This window comes from Corylus avellana, chromosome ca6 (assembly GCF_901000735.1).
Source record: "Corylus avellana chromosome ca6, CavTom2PMs-1.0".
Lineage (NCBI taxonomy): Eukaryota > Viridiplantae > Streptophyta > Magnoliopsida > Fagales > Betulaceae > Corylus > Corylus avellana.
In genome coordinates this window covers 21,308,456-21,335,099 of record NC_081546.1, presented here as the reverse complement: position 1 = coordinate 21,335,099, position 26,644 = coordinate 21,308,456, and the positions used below count along the sequence as shown (strand labels likewise).

Sequence of the window (26,644 nt, the reverse complement as noted above, 5' to 3'; positions counted from 1 at the left end):
CGGAAAAGCGTGCAGAGAACACACCAAGCACTACTACCGTGAAAGGGGAGGAGAAAAGATCTAGATCTAAATCTTCACTCCTCTTGAAATGCTTCTTGGTGTTATCTAGAAGAAAAAAGAGAGGACTTCTAGACCACTGCAAATTCTTAGTACATCATTTAAGCTCAAAATTAGTAATTTAATAATATTTTACAATTAAATATAAAATGCAATAATTAGTATATAATAAGTTATGATAATGCTTGCTTAATGTTTTTTATTTTTAAAAAGCGCATTTAAGAAGAAAAAAAAATAAAAAAGGTTAATTTATTGTACATCCTTTTAAGTTTTCTGTGATAATTAAGACGTCTTTTCTTAATTAATTTCTCTTTATTTTGAGTGTCAATTTAATTCATACACGTCACTTAAAGAAACCTCGCGCTTGTTGTGCAAATGTCCCGGAGGCCTGACATTTTATATATATTATTGTTGTTGACATCAATCTCCATTTTATATATATTATTGTTGTTGACATTGATCTCTTTTTATAGTCAACAGAACTGCTACCTGACTTAGGGATTGTTTGGATGTGTATTTGAGTTGTCTAAAAGTATGTTTAACACTCAAAAAGTCTGTTTGAAGAAAAAAAAAAAAAAAAAAAAAACTGTTTCGTAAAACAAATGAAAGGTGCTTTTAAGAGTCAAAAAGCCCTCGAACATTCGGACTCGAGGCCGAAAGTTCGGTCAGAGAGCATGGGTCTAGTGAGAATGCTAAGGTCCATACAAGGCTCCTATTTTCAAATCAACACATAGAAAATCTTATCCTAGGACTTTAATAAGTTCGCACTAAGATTAACATCGAACGTTCGGTGGGCCCCTACTGAATATTCGGTCAAAGGCAAAAATAAGGTTTTTGGTTTGTTTTCTTAAATAACAAGGGTCATTACAACAATTGCAAGTAGTTGTTGTTTTATGAAAATGTTTAAGAAAAATATTTGTTTACCCTTAATGACCGGGATTGGGTTTTAAATTTTTGGGGCATCACAATTTATCAGGCTTTTCTATGTTTTCTCCTATTTATATACTGTTTAGGATATGATATTTTACGTGTGACATACACCCCTTGATCCTTGTATCTTTTATGGCTTAGCATCATTGATAAAGATAAATTTATTGGAGTCAGAGAGAAAGTCGACTAACAAACCAATTACTTTTGAAAAGTCCTTGCTTCTTTGCGTGTGGAATAACTTTCCTGTCTTGGCTTGTTTAGCGTTTATTTTTGTAACTAAAAGAGATGCAAAATTCTTTAAAAAAAATTATGAAAAAAAAAAAATGGAAAGATGCAAATTGTATTTGCATACACCTTATACTAAATTTAATATTCAAATATTTTATTTATTTTCAACGACCCATTTTGGTAATTTTATTTTTACCTGTTTCCTTGTCCTACCCTTCCACAAAGTCCACACGGTAACCAGTATAAAATCACGTGGGTGAGAAAAAGCAGGGACCTGTGGGCGGCCAAAAACCCAGATTCATAAAAGTTTCCGACTTGAAGGTCCTCTGGTTCCTCCTTTGGTTGGAGTTTCTTCAGTTTTCACATTCACAGGTGAAGGATGGATAGAAGGCATGTTGAAGAAGAGAAAATGATTGCAGAAGTCTATGAAGCCTCACGGAATGGGTGTGTAAGCACCTTGACCACTTTGATCCAAAGGGATGCGCGCATTCTTGATAGAGTTTCACTGACATCCTTTAGTGAGACCCCCTTACATTTAGCTGCTTTGCATGGCCATCTTGAAATTAGTAGACTTGTTCTTAGCAAGAAACCTACACTTGCAGAAGAGGTGGACTCGCTAGGACGAACCCCGCTTCACTTGGCTTCTGCCGAGGGTCACACTGAGATAGTAAAAGCATTGTTGCAAGCTAATACAACTTTTTGCTTAGCTTTTGATCAGCATGAGAGAATTCCTCTCCACTTTGCTGTAATGAGAGGACGAATAGAGATTATAGAAGAGTTAATTTGAGCTCAACCAGAGTCCATAAGGAACAATCTCAATGGTGAGTGTATTGCACTTGTGTGTTCAATATAATCACCAGGATGCTCTAGAACGGCTAGTGAAGTTGGCTGATTGCGATGAACACCTCAATTCCAAAGACCATGATGGCAACTCCATATTGCATTTAGCTGTGATGCTCAAGCAAATGAAGGTGTGTTAAAAATATCTGTTACTACCCTTTGATAATAGATATTTCTTTCTAGTGATATATAAAGTAGCACACTTTCTGCGTCTATAAATTTATTTGAAATCTACTTCTCTTTTTCCCTTCCTTTTTTCGTGAGCTTGTTTTGCATTCATAAAGTAGGAATAAAATTGTAAATTGGTAGAAGATATATTCGTATGTTAAGTCAGAAAGGAAGGAAGAATCACAATGTTGTCAAACATGCCCACAAGAAATAGAAAAAATCCTCTCGTTTCATGTGGTTCTTCTAAAGATCATGCAAAGAGATGTTGAAATATTTTCAAAATAAATATATATATAGATATTATTTTGTGTCTTGGGAATGTTTTAAATGCTTCGAAAAAATCATGTACAAAAAAGCATGGGTGGAACTAGCTAGTAAGGCTTTTGGGAGACTAATTCCCCCAAAATTTCAAAATTATCCCTAAATTTCACGCTTTTTGTATAATAAATCCCCCCCAAAATTTTAAAATTGCCCTTAAATTTTAAACATTTTGCAGTTATGTCCCCCACACTTCAATGTGTGGTTCCGCCCCTAATAAAAGGATTATTTCTGAATCATCTAAACTCTTCTGCTAATCCGTAACTGTTTCCTTTTACCTACATTAATTTTTTTTTTTTTTGTTTTTCAATTTATTATTGTTGGGCAAAGGTATAATAAGCTTAATTATATAATTTTAATTTACAACAGCGGTAACATTATGAAATTCAATTAGGAAGTAATTATTTCTTCTAACAACTTGTTAATTAAGGACCTCTCTGAATGTGCCATGCATGACACCACGCTTCTTTGATAATTAAGAAGAGGAAGAGAGGAAAAAAAAAGTTAATTTTTTTTTTTTTTGAAAAATATGGAGCTTCCATTGATGAAATTTCACAAGCATAAAGCTCTTACATTACTGAACATACAACTCTGAAAAATTAAAACCAAAAGCTATGACGGTTACAAAGTCATGAAAATGACTTCAAGCTTCCGCTAACCCATGTATAATTACATTTAAGGAACAAATCTGTTTTGTGTAGACTATATCTATGACATGGGTAGCCCAAATACAAAAATAAAAATAAAAAACAACTAGAAACGAAAAATTCGGTCATGAGAGTTAAGCCTCCACACCGATCCACTCCATCCTCAACCCGAAGACCAGGAAAAACAAAAAAACAAAAACAAAAAACAAGAACTCCACAAGCAGCAGCAGACGATCACGGCATCGTAGACATCCCTTCAGAAGATACACCTTGGCCAAAGAAGACGATCAGATCTAAGGTTGAAGAGACTAAGTCTGGATCTAGATCTAGATCTACAAACTAGATCTAAAGCAACCCGCCAGAAACGGAGACCGGAAAAGCGTGCAGAGAACACACCAAGCACTACTACCGTGAAAGGGGAGGAGAAAAGATCTAGATCTAAATCTTCACTCCTCTTGAAATGCTTCTTGGTGTTATCTAGAAGAAAAAAGAGAGGACTTCTAGACCACTGCAAATTCTTAGTACATCATTTAAGCTCAAAATTAGTAATTTAATAATATTTTACAATTAAATATAAAATGCAATAATTAGTATATCATAAGTTATGATAATGCTTGCTTAATGTTTTTTATTTTTAAAAAGCGCATTTAAGAAGAAAAAAAAATAAAAAAGGTTAATTTATTGTACATCCTTTTAAGTTTTCTGTGATAATTAAGACGTCTTTTCTTAATTAATTTCTCTTTATTTTGAGTGTCAATTTAATTCATACACGTCACTTAAAGAAACCTCGCGCTTGTTGTGCAAATGTCCCGTAGGCCTGACATTTTATATATATTATTGTTGTTGACATCAATCTCCATTTTATATATATTATTGTTGTTGACATTGATCTCTTTTTATAGTCAACAGAACTGCTACCTGACTTAGGGATTGTTTGGATGTGTATTTGAGTTGTCTAAAAGTATGTTTAACACTCAAAAAGTCTGTTTGAAGAAAAAAAAAAAAAAAAAAAAACTGTTTCGTAAAACAAATGAAAGGTGCTTTTAAGAGTCAAAAAGCCCTCGAACATTCGGACTCGAGGCCGAAAGTTCGGTCAGAGAGCATGGGTCTAGTGAGAATGCTAAGGTCCATACAAGGCTCCTATTTTCAAATCAACACATAGAAAATCTTATCCTAGGACTTTAATAAGTTCGCACTAAGATTAACATCGAACGTTCGGTGGGCCCCTACTGAATATTCGGTCAAAGGCAAAAATAAGGTTTTTGGTTTGTTTTCTTAAATAACAAGGGTCATTACAACAATTGCAAGTAGTTGTTGTTTTATGAAAATGTTTAAGAAAAATATTTGTTTACCCTTAATGACCGTGATTGGGTTTTAAATTTTTGGGGCATCACAATTTATCAGGCTTTTCTATGTTTTCTCCTATTTATATACTGTTTAGGATATGATATTTTACGTGTGACATACACCCCTTGATCCTTGTATCTTTTATGGCTTAGCATCATTGATAAAGATAAATTTATTGGAGTCAGAGAGAAAGTCGACTAACAAACCAATTACTTTTGAAAAGTCCTTGCTTCTTTGCGTGTGGAATAACTTTCCTGTCTTGGCTTGTTTAGCGTTTATTTTTGTAACTAAAAGAGATGCAAAATTCTTTAAAAAAAATTATGAAAAAAAAAAAATGGAAAGATGCAAATTGTATTTGCATACACCTTATACTAAATTTAATATTCAAATATTTTATTTATTTTCAACGACCCATTTTGGTAATTTTATTTTTACCTGTTTCCTTGTCCTACCCTTCCACAAAGTCCACACGGTAACCAGTATAAAATCACGTGGGTGAGAAAAAGCAGGGACCTGTGGGCGGCCAAAAACCCAGATTCATAAAAGTTTCCGACTTGAAGGTCCTCTGGTTCCTCCTTTGGTTGGAGTTTCTTCAGTTTTCACATTCACAGGTGAAGGATGGATAGAAGGCATGTTGAAGAAGAGAAAATGATTGCAGAAGTCTATGAAGCCTCACGGAATGGGTGTGTAAGCACCTTGACCACTTTGATCCAAAGGGATGCGCGCATTCTTGATAGAGTTTCACTGACATCCTTTAGTGAGACCCCCTTACATTTAGCTGCTTTGCATGGCCATCTTGAAATTAGTAGACTTGTTCTTAGCAAGAAACCTACACTTGCAGAAGAGGTGGACTCGCTAGGACGAACCCCGCTTCACTTGGCTTCTGCCGAGGGTCACACTGAGATAGTAAAAGCATTGTTGCAAGCTAATACAACTTTTTGCTTAGCTTTTGATCAGCATGAGAGAATTCCTCTCCACTTTGCTGTAATGAGAGGACGAATAGAGATTATAGAAGAGTTAATTTGAGCTCAACCAGAGTCCATAAGGAACAATCTCAATGGTGAGTGTATTGCACTTGTGTGTTCAATATAATCACCAGGATGCTCTAGAACGGCTAGTGAAGTTGGCTGATTGCGATGAACACCTCAATTCCAAAGACCATGATGGCAACTCCATATTGCATTTAGCTGTGATGCTCAAGCAAATGAAGGTGTGTTAAAAATATCTGTTACTACCCTTTGATAATAGATATTTCTTTCTAGTGATATATAAAGTAGCACACTTTCTGCGTCTATAAATTTATTTGAAATCTACTTCTCTTTTTCCCTTCCTTTTTTCGTGAGCTTGTTTTGCATTCATAAAGTAGGAATAAAATTGTAAATTGGTAGAAGATATATTCGTATGTTAAGTCAGAAAGGAAGGAAGAATCACAATGTTGTCAAACATGCCCACAAGAAATAGAAAAAATCCTCTCGTTTCATGTGGTTCTTCTAAAGATCATGCAAAGAGATGTTGAAATATTTTCAAAATAAATATATATATAGATATTATTTTGTGTCTTGGGAATGTTTTAAATGCTTCGAAAAAATCATGTACAAAAAAGCATGGGTGGAACTAGCTAGTAAGGCTTTTGGGAGACTAATTCCCCCAAAATTTCAAAATTATCCCTAAATTTCACGCTTTTTGTATAATAAATCCCCCCCAAAATTTTAAAATTGCCCTTAAATTTTAAACATTTTGCAGTTATGTCCCCCACACTTCAATGTGTGGTTCCGCCCCTAATAAAAGGATTATTTCTGAATCATCTAAACTCTTCTGCTAATCCGTAACTGTTTCCTTTTACCTACATTAATTTTTTTTTTTTTTGTTTTTCAATTTATTATTGTTGGGCAAAGGTATAATAAGCTTAATTATATAATTTTAATTTACAACAGCGGTAACATTATGAAATTCAATTAGGAAGTAATTATTTCTTCTAACAACTTGTTAATTAAGGACCTCTCTGAATGTGCCATGCATGACACCACGCTTCTTTGATAATTAAGAAGAGGAAGAGAGGAAAAAAAAAGTTAATTTTTTTTTTTTGAAAAATATGGAGCTTCCATTGATGAAATTTCACAAGCATAAAGCTCTTACATTACTGAACATACAACTCTGAAAAATTAAAACCAAAAGCTATGACGGTTACAAAGTCATGAAAATGACTTCAAGCTTACGCTAACCCATGTATAATTACATTTAAGGAACAAATCTGTTTTGTGTAGACTAGATCTATGACATGGGTAGCCCAAATACAAAAATAAAAATAAAAAACAACTAGAAACGAAAAATTCAGTCATGAGAGTTAAGCCTCCACACCGATCCACTCCATCCTCAACCCGAAGACCAGGAAAAACAAAAAAACAAAAACAAAAAACAAGAACTCCACAAGCAGCAGCAGACGATCACGGCATCGTAGACATCCCTTCAGAAGATACACCTTGGCCAAAGAAGACGATCAGATCTAAGGTTGAAGAGACTAAGTCTGGATCTAGATCTAGATCTACAAACTAGATCTAAAGCAACCCGCCAGAAACGGAGACCGGAAAAGCGTGCAGAGAACACACCAAGCACTACTACAGTGAAAGGGGAGGAGAAAAGATCTAGATCTAAATCTTCACTCCTCTTGAAATGCTTCTTGGTGTTATCTAGAAGAAAAAAGAGAGGACTTCTAGACCACTGCAAATTCTTAGTACATCATTTAAGCTCAAAATTAGTAATTTAATAATATTTTACAATTAAATATAAAATGCAATAATTAGTATATCATAAGTTATGATAATGCTTGCTTAATGTTTTTTATTTTTAAAAAGCGCATTTAAGAAGAAAAAAAAATAAAAAAGGTTAATTTATTGTACATCCTTTTAAGTTTTCTGTGATAATTAAGACGTCTTTTCTTAATTAATTTCTCTTTATTTTGAGTGTCAATTTAATTCATACACGTCACTTAAAGAAACCTCGCGCTTGTTGTGCAAATGTCCCGGAGGCCTGACATTTTATATATATTATTGTTGTTGACATCAATCTCCATTTTATATATATTATTGTTGTTGACATTGATCTCTTTTTATAGTCAACAGAACTGCTACCTGACTTAGGGATTGTTTGGATGTGTATTTGAGTTGTCTAAAAGTATGTTTAACACTCAAAAAGTCTGTTTGAAGAAAAAAAAAAAAAAAAAAAAAAAACTGTTTCGTAAAACAAATGAAAGGTGCTTTTAAGAGTCAAAAAGCCCTCGAACATTCGGACTCGAGGCCGAAAGTTCGGTCAGAGAGCATGGGTCTAGTGAGAATGCTAAGGTCCATACAAGGCTCCTATTTTCAAATCAACACATAGAAAATCTTATCCTAGGACTTTAATAAGTTCGCACTAAGATTAACATCGAACGTTCGGTGGGCCCCTACTGAATATTCGGTCAAAGGCAAAAATAAGGTTTTTGGTTTGTTTTCTTAAATAACAAGGGTCATTACAACAATTGCAAGTAGTTGTTGTTTTATGAAAATGTTTAAGAAAAATATTTGTTTACCCTTAATGACCGGGATTGGGTTTTAAATTTTTGGGGCATCACAATTTATCAGGCTTTTCTATGTTTTCTCCTATTTATATACTGTTTAGGATATGATATTTTACGTGTGACATACACCCCTTGATCCTTGTATCTTTTATGGCTTAGCATCATTGATAAAGATAAATTTATTGGAGTCAGAGAGAAAGTCGACTAACAAACCAATTACTTTTGAAATTCGAATTTCAAAATTGCAGTTTTATTTTGAAATTCGAAATTATCTGATAATGGATAATTATCTATGACAATTCAATTCTCTTTAATACCCTTGTTTTGAATTTTAAAAATAAGCATTATCCTTTTATTTTTTGTCTCTGATTAGAATAGAAAGTCTAAGGGTATTTTCGGGTTTTAATTTCGTTTGTGCATAACGCAGTTAAAAACACAGAGGTTTCTGGGCTCCATTGTATCCTGGAGAAAAATTTGCAGAAAACCCTGTTGCATACCAATTCTGGTGGGGGCAAATATTTTCTTAAGGAAAGTGACGTTGTAACACACCTTAGGAGCATTTTCGTTTTCTGTATTTTCCCCTATTCAAATAACAATCTTAAGAAAATATTTCTGCTTCAATGGCACCACAATCTCTGAAAGAACTTGCTGCTGATTTCACCAAACTCGACCGCTTTGATGGAACGTCATTCAAGAGGTGGCAGAAGAAGATGCATTTCCTCCTTGCTGGAATTAGGGTGGCTTACGTGCTAACAACTCCGAAGCCAGTAGCACGTGAGAACGAGACGATTGCTGAAACTCGAGCAAGGATGAAGTGGGAGCAGGATGACTACATCTGCAAAGGCCACATCTGCAATGCTATGGTGGATTCTTTGTTCGACATCTACCAAAGCAAATCGACTGCCAAAGATGTCTGGGATGCACTCGAGGCTAAGTATCTTTTAGAAGATGCTACAAGTAAGAAGTTTTTGGCTTCTAAATTCATGAATTATAGAATGATAGATGATAGGCCTATTGTTGAACAATTTAATGAGATTCTGCATATTTTGAGTCAATTTAATCAGCATAACATGAAGATGGATGAGGAAATTGCTGTCTCATCCATCATTGACAAACTTCCTTCTTCCTGGAAAGATCAAAAGAAAATTTTGAAACATAAAAAGGAAGAAATAACTGTTGATCAGTTAGGCCAGCACTTTCAGATTGAGGAAGAACTGAAGAAAAAAGACAATGAAGAACAAGGATTTTTGTCCTCGAAAGTGCATATGGTGGAGGAAGGATCTTCTTCTAAGAAACCCTTTCAGAAGAAAAAGCCATTTCAGAAGAAGAGGACGAATTTCCAGAACCAGAACCAGAATCGTGATAAGAAAGCGAAATTCGCTTGCTATCATTGCGGCAAACCAGGCCACTTCAAGAAGGATTGCCGTTTTCTGAAGAAGAAACAGCAAGCTTCTGACTCGAAAGAGTTTGTGGCCATGATATCCGAGATCTTCATGCTCGAAGAAGATGGTTCATGGTGGATCGACTCATGTGCTTCAAAGCATGTCTGCATGGAGAGGAGTCTTTTCAAGACCTTTGAAGCAGTGGAGGATGGCTGTGTTCTCTTCATGGGAAATTCCACCACTGCTGTAGTGAAAGGCAAAGGAACAGTGAATCTGGAATTCACTTCTGGGAAAGTTCTTACACTTACTGATGTATATTATGTTCCTGATATTAGGAAGAACCTCGTGTCAGGGGGTCTTCTTAATAAATTCGGATTTAAGTGTGTCTTTGAGTCAGATCAGTTTGTGCTGACCAAAGGGGGTGTTTTTGTTGGGAAAGGGTATTTATTTCAGAACATGTTTAAACTTAATTTGGTTAATAAAGTTGTGAATTCTGCTTATATGATTGACTCTGTTTCATTGTGGCATAATAGATTAGGACATGTTAATATTAGAAAATTGCATGATATGTCTGTTTTAAATTTGATTCCTCATTCTGTAAATGATATGGTTGATAAATGTAGAATCTGTTTGAAAACAAAGATTATCAGAAAATCTTTTTCAAAAATTGATAGATCTTCTACATTATTGCAACTTGTACATAGTGATGTTTGTGACATGCATAGCAATCCTACAAGAGGGGGTAAAAAATATTTTGTAACCTTCATTGATGATTTTTCAAAATTCTGCTATGTTTATCTTCTTTTTTCAAAAGATGAAGTTCTGGAAAATTTTAAAGTTTACAAAACAGAAGTGGAAAATCAATGTGATGTCAGAATTAAATGCCTTAGATCTGATAGAGGAGGAGAATTTCATTTTCCTTCCTATTGTGAATCTGTAGGCATTATTCATGAAACATCCATTGCTTATACCCCACAACAAAATGGAGTTGCTGAAAGAAAAAACAGAACTTTAGTTGAAATGGTAAACGCTTTGCTTTGTAATTCTGGGCTTAATAAAAGTTTTTGGGGTGGAGCGTTATTTACAGCGTGTTATATATTAAATAGAGTGCCACAAAAGAAATCCAAGGTTACCCCATATGAATTATGGAAGAAAAGAAAACCCAATCTTAATTATTTTAAGGTGTGGGGGTGTAGGGCTATTGTCAGATTACCTGAACCAAAAATCAGGAAATTAGGCCAAAAAGCCATTGAATGTATTTTCTTGGGTTATGCTCAACATAGCAAGGGTTATAGGTTCTTAGTTGTTGAACCTAATAATTCTGTTAAGGTAAATACTGTTATAGAATCCAGAGATGCAGAATTTTATGAAAATAGGTTCACATCAATTCCATCTATAAATGATAAGATGGTGGAACCCATTAGAAATAACAATGAATCTGGTGAGCCAAGTGAACCTTCTGAAATAAGGAGGAGTAAAAGAATGAGAAAAGAAAAATCTTTTGGACCAGATTTTATTGTATATTTGGTTGAAGGATCTAGAGATTCATCTTGTAAACAAAAGATGATCTCACCTAATATAGATTCAGATCCTTTGACATATGAAGAGGCTATGAAGTCTCAAGATTCTGCATTTTGGAAAGAAGCGATAAATGATGAAATGGATTCTATAATGGGAAATCACACGTGGATACTAGTAGATCTACCCCCTGGTTCCATACCTATTGGTTGTAAATGGATTTTTAAAAGGAAATTAAAGGTAGATGGAACTATAGAAAAATTCAAAGCAAGGTTAGTAGCTAAAGGTTTTAAACAAAAAGAAGGTTTGGATTATTTTGATACTTATGCTCCTGTTGCTAGGATTGCTACCATTAGAACTTTGATTGCATTAGCATCCATTTATAATTTCGAAATTCATCAAATGGATGTTAAAACTGCGTTTTTAAATGGTGAGCTTGAAGAAGAGATTTATATGCACCAACCTGAGGGATTTGTTATGCCTAATCATGAACGAAAAGTTTGTAAATTAATTAAATCCCTCTATGGTCTTAAACAAGCTCCCAAACAGTGGCATGAAAAATTTGATAAAGTTGTGGTTGCAAATGGATTTAAAATCCATAATTCTGACAAGTGCGTATATAGCAAGTTTCATAAAAATCAAGGAGTCATTATATGTTTATATGTTGATGACATGTTGATTTTTGGAACTGATTTTGAAAGCATTGAAAATACTAAGAATTTCTTGTCTTCCAGCTTTGACATGAAAGACTTGGGTATTGCTAATGTAATTCTTGGTATTAGAATTGTTAGAAATGAGAAAGGTTTAACTCTTACTCAGTCTCATTATATTGAAAAAGTTCTTAAAAGGTTTAATCAGTTTGATTGCAAACCTGTGTCTACACCTTTTGATGCTAGCATGAAATTGTATCCTAATACTGGTAGAGTTGTAGATCAATTGGAATATGCTAGAGTTATTGGTTGTTTGATGTATGCAATGACATGCACTAGACCTGACATTGCGTATGCAGTGGGTAAAATGAGTAGATATACTAGTAATCCTAGTCATATTCATTGGATTGCTGTACAGAGGATTCTTAAATATTTAAAAAAGACCATGGATTATGGTATTTTGTACAGCGGATATCCTACAGTATTGGAAGGATATACAGATGCTAGTTGGATCACGGATAATGATGATCACAAATCAACCAGTGGGTGGATTTTCACCCTTGGTGGAGGAGCTATCTCCTGGGGTTCTAAGAAACAGACCCTTATTACAGACTCTACCATGGCGGCTGAGTTTGTGGCATTGGCTTCTTGTAGCAAAGAAGCTGAATGGTTGAGGAATTTATTAATGGAAATTCCAGTATGGCCTAAACCTGTGTCTCCAGTGTCTTTACATTGTGATAGTCAAGCTACTCTGTCACGGGCTTATAGTCATATCTATAATGGCAAATCAAGGCATATTGGTTTAAGGCATAGTTATGTAAGGCAATTACTCACTGATGAAGTAATTACCATTGATTTTGTGAGATCTGTTCAAAATTTGGCAGATCCATTGACTAAAGGACTTGCAAGGGATTTGGTGTGGAAAACATCAAAAGGGATGGGATTAATACCATTAAATCACCAATAGTGGAAACTCAACTCAACACTTGAAATATCAAGATCTTGAATTCAATGAGCTAAAGTACACTATATGTTGTGATTGCAAGCACCACATTTTATATTAGTTTTTAAAACTAATAAAACATCCCAAGGTAAGGGTGCTTGGAACCTGTAATGTTACAATAGAGATTGTGTTATGCACTTAATAGGCTTATAACATAGTTTTGTTGAAGTGTATTTGTTACAGGACACTTCTGATGAGCTTACCTATATGAGTGTCGGAGGTGGTGCCGCCTTCTATGAGACTAGGATTGTCTCTAGAGCGCTCATGAAACCGGGATATAGACACAAGGCCAATCCACGTGTCGGCTTAAAAGAAAATACCTAAAGAGAAGAGAAAGCATGTGTGAGGTATGTCCGGTTACTCAAATAGGATAGCTGGTTCAAAGTTTTATCTACCATGTTATTCTGATTAGCTTTGACATACTATCACTAAGTGAAGGTTCAAGTCCTCAAGACACCTTCATTTATGCATGATTTTTCCTATTCTACTCGAGTTGTTTTGATTTTGAAAATGGTGGGGGATTGTTGAAATATTTTCAAAATAAATATATATATAGATATTATTTTGTGTCTTGGGAATGTTTTAAATGGAAGGTTTTAAAGAGCATTGAATGAAAGTTATCCCACATTGGAAAGAGTGAAAATTTTGTTGGCATTTATAAGTTCCAACAAGTTTAAGCTGTTAAATGATCTATGCTAGGGTACACCCTAATACATGTTACCGTACGGTGCGAAGCACCGGACGCAAACGCACACGCGCGCGCGCGTGGCGTGGGCTGTAGGGCGCTAGTGGCGCCTTGATGGCGCACTTGGCACTTAGCACGAAGCATCGGAGCTCGGAGCGATCAGATCATGACCATTCATTTTTGGACGGTCAAGATCGTTCGATCTAGAGGTTTGATCTAAACCGTAGGATGCTTCTTAAGTAGATCTAACCATCTAACGATTGAGATTAAATAATTATTTAATCTAACGGTCAGATTTAAGTGCCAATTGGATTAACAGTTTACAGCAGTTTATATTTCGAAATTCAAAACAGCAGTTTTATTTTCGAAATTCAAAAACAGCAGTTTTATCTTCGAAATTCAAAATTGCAGTTTTATTTTGAAATTCGAAATTATCTGATAATGGATAATTATCTATGACAATTCAATTCTCTTTAATACCCTTGTTTTGAATTTTAAAAATATGCATTATCCTTTTATTTTTTGTCTCTGATTAGAATAGAAAGTCTAAGGGTATTTTCGGGTTTTAATTTCGTTTGTGCATAACGCAGTTAAAAATACAGAGGTTTCTGGGCTCCATTGTATCCTGGAGAAAAATTTGCAGAAAACCCTGTTGCATACCAATTCTGGTGGGGGCAAATATTTTCTTAAGGAAAGTGACGTTGTAACACACCTTAGGAGCATTTTCGTTTTCTGTATTTTCCCCTATTCAAATAACAAGAGATACGTAATAAATAACCGAAGAAATATCATTCAATGTGGTTGAATTAAATTTATTTGGATTTCTTTTTGTTGAAGTGCTTTTAGAGTTTCCAGTAGCTATTGGTCAATAGAATGTTCTGTTTGCGCAGGCCATAAAATACCTACTTTCAATACCTGCAATTAAAAGAGAGGCTAATGCCACAAACAACCTTGGTTACACAGCTTCAGATATCTTAGAGGCCTGTGACCTCTGTTCAAGAGAATTTAAATGTTTTGAAATCCAAAAAATTCTAAAGGAAGCTGGCGCGAGAAGATCAAAGGGTCTAAATTCTTCCCTACCACCGACACCGAGTGGTACTAGTGTTAATGAAGCACAACAATCTCAATCAGGGTTTAGGAGATGGTGGGGGTGTGTTCTTTCAGCATTGGGTAAACACTTTAAGCGTCAGGGAAATTGGATGGAGGAAACACGTGGCACATTGACGGTAGTGGCTACTGTGATAGCAACCATGGCTTTTCAAGCTGGGATCAGCCCACCAGGTGGCGTTTGGCAACAAAATATATCCAACTCCACGCTTGGTTTCAATTGTAGCGACGGAAATGTATGTGAAGCCGGCAAAGCAGTTTTCTCTTATTTTGATCCATATGATATATACATATGGTTCTTATACTTCAATAGCACCTCGTTCTTCGCATCTTTGTGCGTCATACTTTTGGTTACTACTGGATTTCCTATTAGGAGCAAGTTTTTTATATGGCTTTTGACATCAGCCATGCTTATCTCAGTCGCGTCCATGACACTTACCTATACAGCGGCAGTATTTCATGTAACCTCAGAAAATCTTTTTGAAACACTTATTTCGTTTGGCTTGAAATTATTACTAGTTTGGGGCGGATTGGTTGTGATTGCTGTTGTGATTCACATTATTCGCCTACTGTATTGGATGGTGATGAAGTTGATTCACATAATTCGCCTACTCTATTGGATGGTGAAGAAGTTGATTCACATAATTCTCCGACTGATCTATTGGATATTGAAAATGTTCAGTAATTTCATACACAAGTTAACAGGGAGTGCAACAGAAGACCGAACTAATGTCTAAGAGGAAAAATGTCATTTTCAGAATTTCTGTTTAGCTTGGAATATGAACAGAATTGAAGGAAAAATGATTTGCCTTGTTATCTTTTGATATTGTGTTCTATTTTAGATCATTATGTTAAAGAAATTTGGCATGTTTTTTTTTTGGCTGACTTTTGCCTTAAATTTGGATATTGTTTGATGTTTTATGGAGGAGTTATGCTAAATGACATCCCATGTCCTCTTTGTGTCATTTCTAAATCAATATGACTTTTAAAATTATTATTGGATTTTCGATAGATTACTATTAAATTTTGATTCAGTTGTAATTTTAAAAAGCACATCAATTTGAGAAGACACAAGGAAGACCCACATCTTCCTTTTAACATTAGTCTTTGTGGAGACATTTTTGGTATTTTATGCATTTAGAGTTGGTAATCTAGTTTTGTTGGTTGTGGATTAGGCATAGTTGGCAATGCATTATTTGACTCTATTTAATTTATATATTGAAAGCAATATTGTTATGGTATTGGGAATGAGACATTGATGAATTGGGAAGGTCATTGTTGGCCTCAATCTTCAGTCGTGCCACCTTAGGTCATGCCCCAAGTTCTAGAGGTAGAGCGATTGGGAGAAATTGTAACATATTCTCATTAAAAATTTTATTCTTCTACCACAGGTTCACCACGAAAACCAAAGCACTATAAACTCCCATTATTATGAACTCACAAGCTCATAATGTGCTAGCATTCAATGAGTGATAAAGTTATTAAAACAAACCTCAGAACCATACAACCTTAAAACTTTAAAACAATACATACTATAATTCTTACAACTCAAGAACTACAATATCTTAATTCTTAAGTTATAGTACATACCATATTACTCTTGCTGAAAATATGAGCCACAAATCAAAAGGGTGAAAGCTTTACACATAAGAGTCCCACCTCTCGACTTTGCCATAGTATTCCCTAAAGTTGCGCCATAGTCAGTGCACTATCTGTAAATGCAATTTGAAAATTAATACATATTGCATTTACAAGTAGAAGTGGGTAAGTTTACGACTTAGTAAGTAAATTAAAGTTAAGTAGTGTGTGCAAGTAAGCCTTATTAAGTTCTTGAACATAACCTATTTTGTAGAAATTCCAATAGTAAGAATCATAAACAGGACATCATGAGTAAAATCGATGATGTTTTTACTGTAAAATAAAATAGCTTAAGGCTTCATTCTCTTAGTTTTTCTTTTTATAAACTATCATATACGTTTTACCCTTTGAGCTAACTCTGTAAATTTACTGTGAGCGGCTCATGTTGGCTTGTCCCGAAGGACTCCATTGGCTCATCCTGTCGTCATAGGGAAGAGCTACCGGGTTGGGAACTTCCCTAGGTGAAGGCTACCCGACTGATATCCTACACCTTCGCGTATCTGTCATTCGGCGTGATTGTCATGCTACCAATGCAATCTGGTACCGGTCGTGACATTATAGTGCCTAGAGATTAAACATTTATAAACATAAATGCACATGTAACATTTCATATAACCTTTACAGCTCATTCCGTTCATAATCATAACATGTGGCAATCATAGTATAAATCTTTTCATACTTTCCATAATCATAGCATTAGAATTTATCATGAATAAGACACATAATATGGTAGGAAGTATAACTTTAAAAAAAACATGAGTCATAAAATTCCCGATATTTTTAAAAGTTTAATAGATAATTTGTGTGAGGATTTTGGGGTATTTTTACTTGCTCTTGTTTCATGAAAGATACATTTTCTTTATTTCATAAAGCATAAGGTATCACTGCACATAATAAAAATAATGTTTCATTCAAGAAAATACCATTATACATTAGTTTATAAAGCAAGATTATTCTTCTGAAAGATGTTTTATTTTCATTTCATCGAGACTGTTTAACCTTAACCCACTTACCTGCATGCCCAAAACTAAACCATAATTTCCATAAAACAAAGCTTAAATGACAAAAAGAAACCCAAAAATATCCATTTTTTTAAAATGAAGAATTAACGCCCAAAAAATAATTAAAAACAACAATATCAAACAAAACAAAACTAAAAAAAAAAAAAAAACCATAAATCCATGAAAGATTGTGGCATAAAAAGATAAATGCGACATATACTTTCATGTGTTTACCTCCAAATTCTTATTATCTAATATAACAGTAAAATTTACCGTTGTACATAAAGGTGTGCTTGCGGTTGCGATTAGTAGTTGTTAGCTCTAACCGTCAACAGTAACCGCTTTACGCGATTATTAAATTTTTGTTAATCACAACCGCTATGTCTTAGGCGGTTAGTAGTTTTAAAATAACCTCTGATTAGCAGTTATTGAAACTAATAACCACATTGCATTACCGCTTTTTTTTTTTTAATGAGCCTTTTGGGTCTATTTTGGTTTTTTGGGCCTTCTTTGAACCTCTTTTTAGAATCTATTTAGATGTTTTGGTCACCATGTGGGCATGACGGATAGAAGCCACGTAAGAGGAAGGGATAAGGCAGAGAGATGGGATTTGAAGGGTTGATGGGAAACAGAGAGGTAGAATCAATAAGAGCCGTCTAGCTGTAAAAAAGAGGCTCTAGGAGCCCATGTTTATTTGATGGGTGTAGGTTGCCACCTTGACTCGTAACTGGTCTGCTTCGTATGTCATTGTATGGAGACGCTCCAGCAGCCCATCTATCTATCTTACCTCACCTCTTGCTTTCTTCTCTCTTAAGGATTTCATTTTGGAGGGTAATTCTCTTGTGGCTGTCAACATCTTTCAATTGTTCAAGATTAGAATTTTTCACAAAAGATTCACGAGAGTGCCGAGTTCTGTGCCTTAATTCACTCCGACTGCATTCTCAGCTATTTCTTTTCTCTGTATTTTCTCCATTGTTTCTCCATTGTAGTTTAAAAGATCGACCCTAACCTTATTTGGTTGTTTTGTTCCTTGAGTTTTGCTACAACAACTATTGGATATTAACATAAACTAGTACTACCAAATGCTTGATAAACTACCATACTCTTACTTGGACAATTATTTAGGATTGCAAACCTAACTAAATAAAATAACTAATCAATAAGTGTATATGAGAATGGTGAGGGCAGAAGGTGACCAAGTAGTTATCACCGGTGCAAGTAGCTGTTTTCTAAGCTTCCTGTTAAGAATATAAATCTCTTATGATAAATGTTGATTTTGTATTCTCTACATTATATTTATTAATCCTAATTTAAGGAATATGTTTGTATTTGAAATATTTCAAATTACATGTAAAGTTCTATAAATAGAGTTGTGTAATCAAATCATATATCAAGGAAATGTACTCTATACGGATTTAACGTGTGGATGTATGCTATATGCTGAATTACCTTAATTTTTGTATTTATTATATTTCTTTTATCTCTGTCATTATTATTATTCCGCTTATCGTATTATGTGTTTCTATACTTTCTACGTATTACGTGTTCATGCATGCAAGCTCATACCTCAGACTAGCCCTCATGCTTGTCCCACATCGGTAAAATTACTTCTCTTTCCAACCTTTAATGTAAGTATATTATGGGCTTCCGTAACGAGGGATGTATAATCAATGAGACCGATAAGTTTTGATAGGGTTTTGTAGGATAATTCGAGGAATCCTAGACCTCATAATTTGAGGGTAATTCGAGGAACCCTAAACTTTCAAAAACAACTATTAGAGTTGAATATTAAACTTCTCAAATATTTTATTGATCACTCTAATAGGAGAAAAATCTCATATTTCCTACTAGAGATATTGCTTTATGAGCAAGTCTCCTTAAATTCCTAATAAAAATAATAATACATCATTACCTTATCTAATAATAATTCTAATATATAAATAATTATAATATATATTCACCAGGTTGTGGACCTGTAACACTTTGAAAATAATTATAATATATTAAAAAAAAATTGTTTTTTAGATTTTGATAATAAACATTTTGAAAACATCACATTTTTAGGCATCGAAACGCTTCAAAAAATAGCATGTATACATGGATTATTTGTGAATCATTTAAACTCTTCTACTAATCCATAATTGCTTCCTTTTAATTAACTATGTTACACATAAACCCATCGCCTGAGCCCTCAAGTCATCCCAAGCCCATAGGTCAAGGGCCCATGAGCCCAAGAAAGCCCAGTACATCCAAATGGGCTCACCAAATGCCCTCAATGCAAAGCAATGAATACGACGTCGTCCCCTACGCTCTCGGACAGCTAGAGTCCAGGCATGGGATCACTGTGAACCTCCCGCACTTAACGTCCGGATACACAAATAGCCCGCGCCTAGTAGGATCACCAGGACAGTTATGATCCTGCTCTTAAAGCCACCTCACAGGTACAGGCAATCCTCGGATCAACTTATGTAACAGCCTCCTACCGGTCATAAAGAGAGGGAACACAAGCATTAACCCCTCCTACTGTTACGACCAAATCCCGGATCCTCCGCCTGGCCATCATAACCACCTCCGCATGCTCAACTATAAAAGGCCTCACTCCGAAGGTATGAGGGACCACAAATTCGCATACTAAGCTAATATACATATTGACTTAAGCATCAAAGGAGGAACCACCGGCCAACACTCGGTGTATCCTCTTAACGTGAGCTTTGGTTTTGCAGGTTTACTAAAAGACTTACAGAAAGGCGAACCACGAAAGGCGTAGCTCGAAGACTTGGATCCCCTTCAATTCACCGTGTTGAAAACTGCTTCAATAGTTTGGCGCCGTTTGTGGGAACGACTATTCGTTCTTACGAAAACAAAAATCCGCATCAATGGTGAATACAAGGTCAAGAAGCCAAGCTCGCACCAAAGAACCACTGGCGCAAGATAATCAGAGGCCCCCACCGGCACATCAGAATGTTGGCGACAAGGAACGCATTGCTTCTCTTGAAACACAAATGGAGCTTCTGATCCAGCAGAATGAGGAGCTGCAGCTCTGATTTCTGTCTCCATTCCATGTCAATCAGGCTGAACAGTCAAATGGGCTAAGAAACCACGATAATCACTCCAATGACCAGAACCTCCACTCTAACGGTCACAGCCACAAAGGCGAAAGTCGTCTTCCCCCACTCATTCATACTCGCAAAGGTGAAAACTCCCGCAAAATAGCGGAACCACTACCAATCACAGCTCTGCAAAGGGAGGTAGACGAAGCATTGGCAGAGCTTAAGACCAAGCTGGAGCCATGGAAAAGAAAGAGAAGTATAAGACTGCAGTGGTGAGCAAGCTCTTCGCTAGGATGGAGACACCCTTCACCCAACAGGTGATCAATCATCCACTCCCCCACAAGTTCAAAACACCACAAATTTCGAGCTACAGTGGAGTCAGAGATCCAACCAAACATCTTGAGAACTATCGGATGCATCTGACACTGCATGCCATTCCCGACGAGATAGCATGCAGAGTCTTCCCGACTACACTCTCGGGAAATGCTAGGGAATGGTTCCGAAGCTTAGCCCCCTAATTTTGTGGCTACCTTCGAGGATCTAGCTCGGATTTTTCTCACCCATTTCTTGGGTTCCAGAGAAAGGAAGAAACCGTCCGGGTACCTATTGACGCTCCACCAACGAGAAGGGGAGAGCTTAAAGGAATTCATGATTCGGTTTAACACCAAAAGACTGAAGGTAGAAGATCCTACAAACGGTGTAATCCTCTCTGCCGTTTACAACGAAATCTCGTCCAATGAGCCCGTGGCAAGGAAGATCGAGAGAAGGCAACTGATGTGGTATTTTTTTGACCAAAAATATCAATTATAAAAATAACCACTCGCAATAGGACGAATCTTTGTAGGATACGGCTATAGAGAGGGTGTCGAACCTCAAGGACTGCAGGGGTTTTATTATCAGAATTCAAAAGATAAAAATCAACTTAATTAAAAGAGAGATATTTGAATTGATTTTCTTTAAAAACTAAAGTGCATGAAAATAAAAGAGATTTAAAATAAGAGAGAGAGTGTAGGGGATTGACTTTACCTCTATCCGCACAACAATGGTTAATCATAATTAATCCTAGAAATTCATTCTATGCATGTTATAAATAAACAAGAAACTACCTTATTAAAGAATAAGCGTAATCTATCTTCGGTTGGCACGGATCGTCCACCTAACCACTAAGACGCGGTACGACCCGTCTTCCCTAGGTATAAATTATCAAATTCTATAACAGGATACATACAATCAATGAATAAGTGTAACCCATCTTCGGTTGGCACGGACTGTCTACCTAAATTACACTAAACTAGGGTGTAGTACATTCCGTCTTCCCTAGGTATGGCCTATCAAATCCTATTGATCATATGTCAATTAAACCCATTGTATAACCATCATCCTCATAATCACAGAAAATAAGAATGATTTGATTTCAATAAAAGTAAAATACTTTCTAAGACAAGAGAAGAATTTCACAAGTATTGATATTGAAATTTAAGAACAATTGCATTTAATATGAAGAACATAAATCAATTGTAGCAATCCTCATAGTTATACAATCAACATGCATAAATTAAAAATCTAGAAATTAAATACAATCAAACCATTGTGCTTGGATAGGGTTACATCAACACCCCACGAAGGGGTTTAGCCGCTCATGATCTCCTAAGCTCCACAGACTATTTTACTGAATTTTTGCTCTAGAAGCGGTGTGTCCTTTCTCAATTCTTAGAGGCCTATTTATAGGGCTTAGGAGAGTCCTAGAAGCCCTAGGAATCCTATAAATTTCGGAGATTTAAGTCCAAGTCCAATTATGATAAAGAAAACCTAAGTCCAAATCGGAATAGGATTCGCCCAGAATTGCGTTCCTATCTTGCAGGGCAATTTTGGCAATGCGGCGCTCCGAATTAGGAAAATTATATTTCATAGTGATTTGTAGAAATTTGAGTTAGCTTTCCAGTGCCGCTTGAATCACCTCAATCGGATATTTGAACTGAAAGTTATGGCCAAAATACCGAGACGTATGCAGAATCCCAAATTGAATCCAATCCGATTTTGACTCCAATTTGAGAAATTCCGAATTAATCCTTTCCTTTATTTGATTAAATTTAACCATGATTGGTTAAGCTTAATCATATCTTCTAGGTCTTCTCAAAGTGTGCTTTTAAGCCCAAAATGAATGGAATTAATTGCATCTTTATTTATAACCTGAAAACATAAAAACAAAACAAAATCAAACAAATAACAACGCTAAGGAATTAACATATGCAAATTAAGGGGCTTGAATGTACAACATTCGGTGCTTATCACACTCCCAAACTTACATATTGCTAGTCCCTTAGCAATACAAAACTGAAAATAAACTGAAAAACAAAAAGATAAGTCCATCTTTCGTGGGATGTACGATTGCATTTAGCATATGCAACATGCCTTTTAAACCCCTAGGCATTCCCTAGAGGACGAGTGAAGTCTCGTGAGGGTTTTCCAGAAATGATACCCACAAACATTATCATCATTATGTCATTCAGAAGGATAAAGTATCACAAAAATAATGGTTGTCATTCATTAGCAAGCTTAAAATTATAAACTTCATTTTCAAAATTCCAAAGAATTTATAAGTCAAATCACTTACAAATGGCAGATTGAGGTACATAAATTTCAATTAGTGCAAAGTGAACTAACACATAATCATGAGGCTTCAAAATAATTCCAGTATGAATGAATCAACATCTCAGAATTTATTGGACTTCATATCAAATGAAACAACCAAGGCATACATTTTTTTTTTCTTTTTTCTTTTTTCTTTTTGTAGGCTTTGCAATGCTTAGCTCCCTTAAGCTTTCTAATTGACCCATGTATCGAGTGTTAGGCCAATGTCTCCCAAACCAAATGGCTTTAGGGCACTAGGTGTAAAGACACCCCTAAGGACTTACTAACTCGAGTCAAAAAGGCTACGAGGCTAAGCTAGCCATTTTATTAATCAATCCAAAAAATTTCACTTTTTAACGCGAACACTCACTGCTTAATGAGGCAAGAGGTCCGGTTACTCAGTAAAAAATTCAAACTTGAATTTTTATTTTTATTTTTTATTTTTTTCTTTTATTTTATACATATATATCATGCCAAAGTTATTCATCCAATATGTCACCCAACAAAATTCAAGACATTGAAAACAAACATAATTGGTCTCAAAATTCATACCTCACAGATATGTGCTAGTGTGCTCAAGATAGATTTAAATTGAAACAAGAAGCATCTCATGTTGCCAAAAGTAAGTAACAAGACTTAAAATCCCTAAGTCATATGATCATGTGTTCATAACTTTAAGCATATCAATGAAATTTAAACCAAAATCAAAGCTCAACCATATGCTTAAGAATGACATAACAACAAAAATGGACCGTGTTTTGTTTTTTCATACCCCCAAACTTGAATCATACATTGTCCCCAATGTATGTATAGAACTAAAGAATAAGATCAAGAGTACAGAAATACCTGAATGAGTAGATGTGGGCATATCATACCCCCAAACTTGAATGCAAAAACACATGTCCTAAAAATAAAGTGATACTCCAACCAAATACCAATCAAGTGCACACATTGTTGTAAAAAGATAAACAAAGAATGAAACAACAATGGATAAAATAAACCTGGATGGAGATCATATGCCCTGGTGGAGTGGAAGGTCAAGCGCACAGGGCCTGCACTTGATCCTAGGAGGTATTTCTCAATGTAAGTCCGAGTCCCGAAGGATCTTACCTCGATCCTTCAGAAGTCCAATCAAGCTCTTCCATCCCTTCTTCTTTATGATCATGTAGCACTCCACAAGGAAGAGGATTCTTCTTAACATCCCGAAACTGCCTCTCCCAGTGAATAGGTCTTGATGCTCCCCATGACAATGTTCAGGGTGTTTGTCCCGAACTGGTTTCATGATCAACCTCTTGTCTCTATGGGAGTTCTCAAAAACTGGGGTAGCCAGGGAATTTGCCAAAAAATTTTCCACCCCAATGAAATCAACTTCAACAACTTTTGAATGAAATATGTCCCCTGTGGGGTTGTCATCAGGTGGTGGAGTACTTGAAGTGAGAGGCATTGGCTCCGGTGGGTTGCTCCATGATGGGGCTCTAGATGGAGGATCAGGAGGTGGGTCTTCAACAGTTTCTCCAATGTCATCCAAGAAAAAACATGCATTCTGATCAAGCGCATTCTGGAAGGCATTGAAGATGTTCAATCTGATCTTCATATTCCCAAAAGAGATCTTCATTACTCCAGTCCGGCAATTGAGACATGCATTGGCTGTGGCAAGGAAATGACGCCCAAGGATTACTGGAATCTGCTTCTCTGGATTTAAGACCGATTCTGTGTCCAGAACTATAAAGTCAACTGGATAGTAGAACTTGTCCACCTTGATAATGACATCTTCCACAATCCCACGGGGTTTCTTGATCGAGCGGTCAGCTAATTGCAAGACAGTACTTGTCGGTTTCAATTCCCCTAGGCCCAGTTTCTGATACACCGAGTATGGAAGCAAATTAACACCAGCTCCTAAGTCGAGGAGAGCTCTCTCAATCTCGGTGTTTCCGATGACGCATGAAATTGTAGGCGCTCCAGGGTCTTTGAACTTTGGAGGAGTGTTATGCTGAATCAGAGAGCTTACTTGCTCGGTGAGAATGACCTTCTTGGGAATGTGCTTCTGATTCTTCCTCTTTTGAGTGCATAGGTCTTTGAGAAACTTTGCATAGGCTGGAATTTGCTTGATGGCCTCAAGGAGTGGGATGTTGATTTGAACCTGCTTGAAGGTTTCCATCATGTCTTGTATCTTCTCTCCTTGTTTCCCGAAGTGGGAAGGTGCCTTGAGACGTTCTTGGAAAGGGGCCTTAGGCTCATATGGTACCTCAGGAGTGGGGGTAGATGATGAAGATGCCTCGATGCTTACTTGTTTACCCTTGTCCTGATGCAGATTCTGTGGGGCCTCGATTTGCTCATCCTTCTTTTCTTCCACATGATTGTCAACCAGTCTTCCGCTTCGCAATGTGGTGACGGCTTGAACTTGCTCCAGCTGAGATGTGCTTCCTTCTACCACTTATAGTCCCCTAGGGTTGGTCACTGGCTGACTTGGAAGCTTTCCTTCTTCCCTCCTGTTGAGGGTATTGGCAAGTTGTCCAACTTGAGCTTCTAGTTTGGCAATGGAGTGGGTATGTGAGTTTACTCTTTCCTCTTGAGATTTGATTGACTGCTTTATCTCGCTGGTTAGCTCATTCACTGCTTTTAGAATCCGATCCTCAAAATTAGACTCTGATGGAGACTGGTAGTGCTGCTGTGGAGGCCGGTAAGTGGACTGAGGTTGGCAAGGCTGCCTGTTGGATTGAGCTTGATTGTATGGCCCTGGGGCTGAGTTGCCCGAATTTGAGTTCTTCCATGAGAAATTTTGATGATTTCTCCACCCGGGGTTGTAGGAATTGGAGTACGGATCATTACCTGGTTTGGAGAAAGCTGCATTAACTTGCTCATTACCAACATCAATATAATTTCCAGCAAGAGGGCAATTATTTTCATGATGCATAGGACTTGAACAAAATGAGCAAGATTTATGTGGTGTGTGCCTGTGAGCAGTATTAGGAGTAAAACCAGCAGTCATCAAAACTTGATCTAGCTTCTTGGTGATAGCCTCAACTACTTGGTTGGCTATGTTTGGGGAATAGCCTGCTTCATACAAACTCTCCGTCTTGGGTGCTTTAGGTGCTGGTGCCCTTCGTCTGGCGGAAACCTGCTGAAGAGAATTGTTACTTAAGTTTTCAAACATAGACCATGCTTCATTTTCACTTTTCAACATGAATGTCCCCCCACATGACGCATCTACCATTTTTCTATTGGACTCGGTCAGGCCATCATAAAAACACTGCACTAGCTGCCATTTTGGGACAGCGTGGTGTGGACATGATCTAAGCAAGGTCTGCAACCTATCCCAAGTCTCATGGAAATCCTCTCCCTCGTACTGGGAGCATGTAGTAATGGCTCTCCTAGTATCATTGGTCATACCTATGGGAAAGTACTTCTTAAGAAATTCTTGTTGCAATTGAGCCCAAGAAGTGATAGAATTGGGTGTTAAGGACTGGAACCAATGTTTGGCTTTTTCCTTGAGGGAGTAAGGAAAAAGACGCATCCTTAGGGCATCCTCAGTGAATCCATTCATTTTAGTGGTCTCACAGATTGATTCGAAATCACTGAGGAATTCATAAGGATTTTCAGTGCTAAGCCCTAAGAAGGAAGGTAAACTTCGTATAGTGCTAGGCTTAATTTCATAATGGGTTGCCGTAATTTCCGGTAACTGAAGACATGTGGGGGTAGTGTAAGTGGTAGGAAGATAATGATCTTGCAATGCTACATGGTTACCGTCCCCCATGGTCTCAGTGGAACGCTCTTTTAGCAAATTAGAGTTCTTTTGGGATCTAATTCGTCTAAGAGTGCGTTCAATTTCAAGGTCGCAAGAAATTAATGGAAAAGATAAAGAACGACGACCTAGCATAAACTAAACAGAAA

At 36.3% G+C, this 26,644-nt stretch overlaps 1 pseudogene; it reads left to right on the top strand.

Annotated features, from left to right (window-relative positions):
• The first annotated feature begins 1,594 nt into the window (after positions 1 to 1,594).
• LOC132185360 (ankyrin repeat-containing protein ITN1-like) lies at positions 1,595 to 20,116 on the top strand (annotated as a pseudogene).
• Positions 20,117 to 26,644: the final 6,528 nt, after the last annotated feature.